The sequence below is a fragment of the Dysidea avara genome, chromosome 1, assembly GCF_963678975.1.
Source record: "Dysidea avara chromosome 1, odDysAvar1.4, whole genome shotgun sequence".
NCBI classification, from domain to species: domain Eukaryota; kingdom Metazoa; phylum Porifera; class Demospongiae; order Dictyoceratida; family Dysideidae; genus Dysidea; species Dysidea avara.
Genome location: NC_089272.1, coordinates 49,668,142 through 49,676,679, shown reverse-complemented (window position 1 = coordinate 49,676,679; position 8,538 = coordinate 49,668,142). Strand labels below are relative to the sequence as shown.

At 36.8% G+C, this 8,538-nt stretch overlaps 1 long non-coding RNA gene across 1 annotated transcript; it reads left to right on the top strand.

Moving 5' to 3' along the window:
• Nucleotides 1-3,412: 3,412 nt before the first annotated feature.
• LOC136267440 (uncharacterized) lies at nt 3,413-6,056 on the top strand. The gene is made up of 3 exons (XR_010706695.1): nt 3,413-3,610; nt 4,847-4,934; nt 5,427-6,056. It is a non-coding gene; the product is annotated as an uncharacterized lncRNA (long non-coding RNA).
• The last annotated feature ends 2,482 nt before the right edge of the window (nt 6,057-8,538 follow it).

The following is an 8,538-nucleotide window of genomic DNA, read 5'->3' as shown; positions in this document are numbered from 1 at the left end:
AATAAATGCATTAATTGCAGCAAGCTAAAAGTGATAATTAATAAATTATTAGTGTGTGTGTGTGTGTGTATGTGTGTGTGTGTGTGTGTGTGTGTGTGTGTGTGTGTGTGTGTGTGTGTGTGTGTGTGTGTGTGTGTGTGTGTGTGTGTGTGTGTGTGTGTGTGTGCGTGTGAACTTATCTTAGATCATCATTGGTAATCCTTACTCTATGTTTATATGTACTGTATGTATTTGATTTAGGTACACAACCACAATAACTAAAAATCAGCTACACGTAAGAAGATGTTATTCCATATTATAATGTTATTTATTTACTGTACAATTGTGTGCCAGGTAAGAAATGTTCATTACATCAGTGCTACTTGTAGCAATAATGACACTGATTGCAATGGATTATCATTTTATATGCAAAATATCAGTAAGTTCTTGACACCACATACAGAATTGCACTTTAATTCAGGAATGTACTACTTAGATGAACCATTGATCTTTAACAATGCATTGGATTTTAGTTTCACAGGGGAGAACAATGTTTATATAGAGTGTCATAATGCCTCGATTGTAATCAGAAATTCAATGTCAATTGGTATTAGCAATATAAAATTAGTTGTTTGTGGTATTATTATTATCTTGCTGCTCAAATTATGCTTCATGAAAATTTTTATGCTGCTTTAGTCCTTCAGAATGTAACATCATTTACTATATGTGACTGCGTGTTCTTGAATAGCCAAGGATATGCTTTGACAGCAGATACTGTGTTTGGGAAGTCACAATTCAAGAATTTAGTAGTACTTCATAATAATCCAATTTACGAAACGATGGGTGCCATTTTACTAACATTTCTGGATAGAGTGAATGATGACGCACAAAGATCACCTACTTTGGTTTTTCATGGACTCAAGATTTCCAATATTTCCCAAGCAGCAGTTGCCATGACAAATAATGATAACTACTTACAGTACACAACACCAGTTATTGGCTTATTGTTTCATCAGCAAGAATATTCACCTGTAGTTATCATTAAAATATGACCATTTCAAACATTTCATCCAAGCATGGGCCATTATTTACTATTTCGTTTGCTAGCAAGGAACGTTCTGAAATACACCTTTTTGGCTGTTGTTTCATAAATAACATGAACAAGAATTATTCTGCAATAGAAGTCAAGCGTTCATGGAATTTTACAACAACTCACTCAATACAATGGAGATTTTCAATGCATCAATGCCACTTTAAGAATAACACATCAGATTACAAACACATCATCCATGCTGAAGTAAAAGTCTGTAAAACAATCAACATTACATTTACGTTACATATAAACTGCACAAAATTTGCCAACAACAAAGGTAAAGGCATTATAAGGATGTCTGGAAGTGCTATTGTAACAAATGCTTTGATTGCTCACTGTGATTTTATATCAAACACTGGATTTGTCATGGACTTTAATGATGTAGATACAGTAAAATTTTTGGGATACAATAAATTTTATAATAACACAGCTATTAGGTAACTATTTGATTTGCACGAACTTCACATGTGGCCGAATTAAAGATTGCACGACAGAGGTGACTTTGGAGCTTTGTAATTCACAGCCAATAAGCACTAAGACAAATATCTACGTATATTTGGAGAGTATAAGAGTTTCTCGTTCATATCAAGTACAGCAATACTTGATCAGCTTCAAGCATTACGAGCAGTGCCACTCGACCGATAATACAAATTTTTGTCCCAGAATTGAGAACATTCGGACAGGTCACTTTTGCAGCTGCTGCAGCCAGACAAAGAAAGCTGCAGGTCTGAAATTTTGCATGCAAGAGTTTATGGCCTAGCCCTCTCCAAGGGCATAGCAAGAGCAGAAATTTTCTTTGCGGGTTTAAAGAAAAATCGCGTCCGAACCTATGGTGGTCGAACTTGGTGGCTTACTCTATTACTTGTCTGGACAAATCATGAAACTATCAAAGCATACACAGGGGCGGATCCAGGGGGATTCAAAGGGTTCCATGGAACCCCCCTTTTGAAAGAGCCTCTCTTACTCGAGATATTCTAATACAGCAGTCAAATCGAGATACTCTAATAGAGCAGTCACAATAGTCTTTTGAGAAGCAGTGTAGCAAGCTATGTAATACTATGTAGATATAAATCCCATCCAAAAACAGCTTATAGCTGTAAAAAAGTGCGCGTCCAAGTAAAGCAGAGTTAACTGCGACAAAAAGTAATGATATCATAATGCAGCCATGTACGAGGTGTGCAAGTTGTAAAATTCATATTAGCTAATCAGATAATACAATGTTATTGTTAAAGTGTTAATGAGAACTATGTGCTGCTAGTTTATAAGTGTGTGAACATCTTCATAAATGCCACACAAATTTAATTCTCAATAAAGCAATGTGTATAGATTCTCTGATAGCAATAAATAGTTTGAGTTTGGCCACCTTTCCTTTGTTCGTAGCATTGCCGTATACAGGAAAGACGGCCAAACTCAAACTATTTATTGCTATCAGAGAATCTATACACATTGCTTTATTGAGAATTAAATTTGTGTGGCATTTATGAAGATGCTCACACACTTATAAACTAGCAGAACATAGTTCTCATTAACACTAACAATAACATTGTAGTATCTGATTAGCTAATATGAATTTTACAACTTTTACACCTCGTACATGGCTGCATTATGATATCATTACTTTTTGTCGCAGTTAACTCTGCTTTACTTGGACGCGCACTTTTTTACAGCTATAAGCTGTTTTTGGATGGGATTTCAATACTTTTTGTTAGAATAAGCAATGCACTGTTGATAACAGTAGGTGAGTTTCCATGGTTTTGACAGAAACCCCAGATTACAGTGACAGAATATTAAAATATATCTGTAATTTTAGTGGCCAGGGCCGCCCATATGGGGGGGGGGGGGGGTATTTTCCCCCTGCCCCAGCCCAAAAGGGGCCTCTTGATTGCCTGTTTAAAGAAAGATCGATATACTCTAATAGAGCAGTCAGGATCTAGACCCTTCCTTGCCCCTGGGCCCCTCTTTAACTCTTTTCCCTGGGCCCCCTAATTTCTCTGGGCGGCCATGCTAGTGGCATGCAACTGCAGTCAACTAACACCCATTTTAACTAGTAAACCCTTAGTATCACTTTGCCTTTCATCTTGTACTGCATTAAAACGATCAAAATACTCTATTAGAGCAGTCACAAAATAGCTGTAACACTGCAATCAATATTTAGCATAGTTACAACTTCTGCTTAGCATTGGATTGTATAGTTTAAATTACTAGCTACTTACAGACTTTACAATATAAAAATATGGCACATGTAGAAATGTGACTGTTCTATTAGAGTATCTCGATCTACTTCAAGCATTGACTAATTCAAGTGAAGAAGCTACGCCCCTATCAAGAGATCTTGTGAAATGAAATGAGAATAGTAAAGAAAAGGCAAGTATGTTCAGAGACAATAGAGGGGCGCGTAATTATGTCCTGTTGTAAATAAACGCCTTTAAAATTTATATTACTACTAAATAAGCGCACCAGAATAGGCTTGTGAGGCTGTTGTCTCCAAGGTTGTCTCATTACTTGTCTTTTCGTGTTGAAGGGATTTAGTCACAATTGGTGAGTTTAATTATACATGTATTTGTGTTGTAAAACTTAATTGTAAAAAGGCGATTAGCACATATTATGATAAACATGTATTTGTCACAGTAGAGTCTCTCACGATTATTAGACATTGGACCAGGGTAAAAAATTTACTGCTATATTTAGAGGTTGTAGCGTTTGTATATCTTAGTATCTTAATAAATAATCTTCCATGATCACTAATCACTAATAGTACAGTGAAAGCTGGTCATTATTCAGGCCGTAGGGACAAAAATTTTCTGACCTAGCTTTTTAAAGAGGTGGCTGCATTTTGCGCCTTAAAAAAGGTAAGAAGCATACTGTTCTAACTGGCTATAGAGATGGATTTAGTGTGTGACAATGTATGAGACAGTGAGTGCTGGCAGCAAGGGGGCAGCCAATCTGTTAGAGCACCAAAGGCACTGCTTCAGACTTAGGCAGTTGGCTGTCAGCCCAAAGTGTAAAAAGTTTCACTATTGGTCCTTATAAGCTCCTGATGAAGAAAGTGATGAAGTCATTATCCATAGGATATATTTTTCACATAACACAGCATTCCAGTGGTTTAGTGGTGACCACAACACTGCCTGAGTTAAACTGTGGTGATATTTGAGACTGCCGGAAGCCCTGGAATGCCTTCAACACATGAAATACCAAATATCTAATGCCTGGCTTTCATCCACAGTGGACCTGTCTTGGTGGCCACTTGTACAGAAGGGAAACAGCTGCCACACAGTCTTTCGAGTGAGCAGCTAGTTTCCACACCCCTTAATTATCAATTTGTAAAATCTTGAGCAAAATTGTGTGTACAAGCAAGTGCGATGTTGTGCATTGGCAGTGCCGTGTACATGGTTGCTGCCTAGCAGTGACACATCACGAGTATTGAAGTCACAATGTGTTACTGTATCATCCATCTCTGAATGTGTCATTTTGTGTAGAGAGCAATCTTCCACAAGTGGCCTGCAGGTTTCAGTGTATATTGTTAACCATTAATATTGTTCACCATTGTGAACTGTATGTACAGTGAAACCTCACTTAGCGGCCACCTCTTTAATAAGACCACCTCATTATATTGGCCACCTCTAGTAGATCCCAAATATAGCTAAGCAGTACTTTATGACCTCATTCATAAGGCCACCTTGTTATTCAGGCCAAATTTTTGGTTCCACAGCTGACCATATTAATGAGGTTTCATTGTACTTATGTGAATTTTTATTTTTCGGAACTTTTCTTCAGGTTTACTGATGGGCACTATGAAGCATTGTTGACTGGTCCGTACATAATGTGGTGACTTGAAATGCTAAAACACTACGTAGCATGTCTTGTATGTACATGTAATGTGTTGTAGTGTGTCCACAATCCACACATCTTAGAAATAAATATAAATGTATTCTCTATACTCAGTTCCATTGTGCCACTGGGTCATAAGTGGGTTGAGTATGGATCATCCAGGACATTTGGGTCACATTTTGTCCTGGCCAAGTGGATCTCATCCACTGACAGAATGTACAGATCAGATCATGTGTATAAATTACGGTGGAACTTGTTTATTGCCACCTTCACTCAATAAGCAGGTAACAGTGTATAAATTCTCAATTGGAATTGGCTTTTCAAGAGAGGTTGTCTTTCTATACTGGTGGCCATTAAGACAGGTTGTACTGATAGAGTGTACATACTAGAGATGCAACAATATCCTCCACTTAGTGTTGTTTGATAGTGATGCAATGGAGACTATGTATTGTTGCATTTAAATACTATGCTATTATATTGCAACTCTAGCACGTATTTATAACAGGAATGTTTGTTAACTGTTTAGACATACTGGAGCCACACCCACTCATCTGGATTCTACAAATGGGGTCATACCAACTTGTCATCATACTTACGTGTTACTCCCATTGAGCTTGGATTGGATGAATATACATGCCGTCATGTGAGACTTGCTACCATGGCGGGCCACTGGAAAACATTTCATAGCTGTTATATTACAGTCATTATTGTACAATTCTTACATTATTGTTGTGAAAAGTTTTTGGCATTCATGTGTCCTCTGTATGTTGTAATTACATGTATAATTTTTGTGTGGGGGTGCTATAGAATGTAATAATGCATGGTGACAATTGGCTAGCTACATGTGCTAATTACTCGCAGCTTGTGTCAAAATCTGGTAACCGCAGTTGTATTGTGTCATTCTTTAAGCCGCGCCCTTAGAGGGACAAATTACGTCACGGTGGGGGCGACTAAATTTGTTAAAAACGAACGATGGTATGCAGCACCATAGATTATATCTGTGGACTATAATCTATGGCAGCACACTTCTTTGTGGCTTTATGCACTGATTAACTACATAGAGCGCCAGTTCATCAATACCCAGTGACCTCAGTTGTGTTCTGTGTCATTCTTTAAATTCCGAGTAAAATTCTTAGAGAGCAAATTACGTGGGGGCGACTAAATTCAAATTTCAAACTAGCCATTCTCGAAAACATATGTTTCAATCTAAACGAAACTTTTAGAACAGTTTAAAGACACATTGCCCTACATGCCAAGCGAGTATTGCGGAAAACAACAGTGACCACATTTGTATACAGTTCGATAATTTTATTGTGTTACTCAGAGCCTAAGAAAACTGATAACAGTAAGCATAACACCGGAGCAGTAAATGTTGACCTAATGAAGCAACTAGGTGTCCATTCTAGATCTTCTTAATACCAATGATGCTTAGTTGCAGTCTTTCAAGATAAGTTTGATGAATGTGTTCCTACTTACAAGCAAATAAACCTGTATAGCAATCCTGAAGTGTTTGTGTGAAAAGGAGTAAAAATCAGTTATGGAAAAAGTATACCTCTTAACTCATTCCTCTGACTTGCTTTTTGAACAGTTCTTGATCCGAAATTCTGTGTAACAGGTCAACAACCAGCTTAGAAGCCTAACTTGTTATCTCAGAAAAGATTATGAAAAGCATTTTTAGTTCAGGGTGTTGTAATAGAGCTAATGATGTGATGTAATGATGTGATATGATGTACTTTATGCATACCTGTAATATAAATATTCTGTACAGTAGTTGTAAGAGTTAGTTGTTATTGTGTGGTTTCAGTAATAATATTATATACAGTAGTCTGTGCTGCCTATACACGGTTTGCCCAAGAGCCTACGCTTCCCTACAATTAGAACAGGCGTGAAATCTAGACCAAAGCCATTTTGGCAATACAAAATTATTTGAAAACAATGATACATATCTGTAAATAGGAGTGCTTTTGAGTTACCAATAAATACTACAACAGCCACTCCTAATAACTAAATGGTAACTAAGTACACTAGTACAAGGAGATTTGCCTGAACTACAACTACAATGGAATCTGTCAATAGGACTTAGTAAAGGTACAGTATCTTAGTTCATGAACTGGACAGAAAGACACTATTGGTGATTGATTCTAAGGTGTCTCCATTAGTGATGCCACAATATATTGTATTATCACAATAATCGTGATAGAAACATTTCATGATCAAGCGTACACTTTAACACAATACACATCCGCATTGAATAATCATTTCCGTATTGTACTATACACACTACATACATGTACAGGAGCTTTTAAGTGCCAAAGGCACTGAGGTTACCCATATTTATTCAACTGAGACATATCCTGATGTCAGCTTGGCTTGTTTATTACAATTGTGTACAGGCTTCCTCAGGCTGACGAATCTGTATTTGTTGGTTTGGTGGATATTTATGGCTGGTGATTCCTTTGACTTTCACTATGCAAAGCAGTGGGTCTTACCAGAGGCAAGGCATATCCATGAACACATGGCCATGGTGAAATGTGGGTCTTTATGTATATGACACTACTCATATCATGACACAGTTCACACACTTCTAAATTATAAATTTTAATCCACCATGTGGCAAAGAAGCTAAAATAAGTAAGGGAGCATTATGGCCCCGTATTATAAACTCTTCATGTGATCAAGAGCCTTTGGTTGATACACTGAAACCTCTCTAATCCAACACCTCTGTAATCACTATAATCTGACATAGTTTTTCATTTGCATACCAAACAGACTTTTTCTATGTAATACTACCTCAATAATTTGACATCCTTGCTAATCCGACACAATTTTCTTATCCCAATGAGCATCGGATTATAGAGGTTTCACTGTACAGTGTAATGTGGACTAGTGATGCCATGACATGAAGATTTTAATATCACAGTAATCACGATATCATGGGACTTATCATGATACGTTAAATGAATTGAATATGTTAATGTTTTCACAGGACAAGTTTTATTCAATCAATTTATAACAATGATTTGATGAAGTTGACACTTGATTTTTATGGATCACTGTTGCCAGAAAAACATCCTAAATATCAAGTAGCTTTTCACTAAACAATATGTGACCAGATTTGCGAAAAGGTACCTTTTCCACACATTTGACATACGAACAAACAAAATGATGTAACACTTGACTCCTTGTGCTGATTAACTTGCTCTTACTATCAAAATGTGGCCAGATACTTTAGCTACATTCATTGAAAATTTCAAGTAATTATATGTCATGATCGAAAAGTTATGAAGCTTTAAGTTCAAAAAATGGGTCAAATCTTGTGTGTGAAAAAGGTACCTTTTCGCAAATCCGGTCACATATGTGTTTCTTATATGTTTTCCTCTATCATGATTATAGTTAGTGCAGAGTAAGCGTGTGTATGTGTAGCAGTTTGAAAGAGGACACACAGTGTATATAACTCAATAGTTAGATAGGTGACAACAGTACTCTCACACAATATAGTACTCTTCATTTGTTATAAGCCTATCAAAGTTATACACCACACGTTCTTCAGGTTGAGAGATATTTTGTAACCGAGTTGACCTCAAAGTAAACGGCACTTCAATATATCCTGTATTCCAATCTTTGTCTAGCATTTTGCA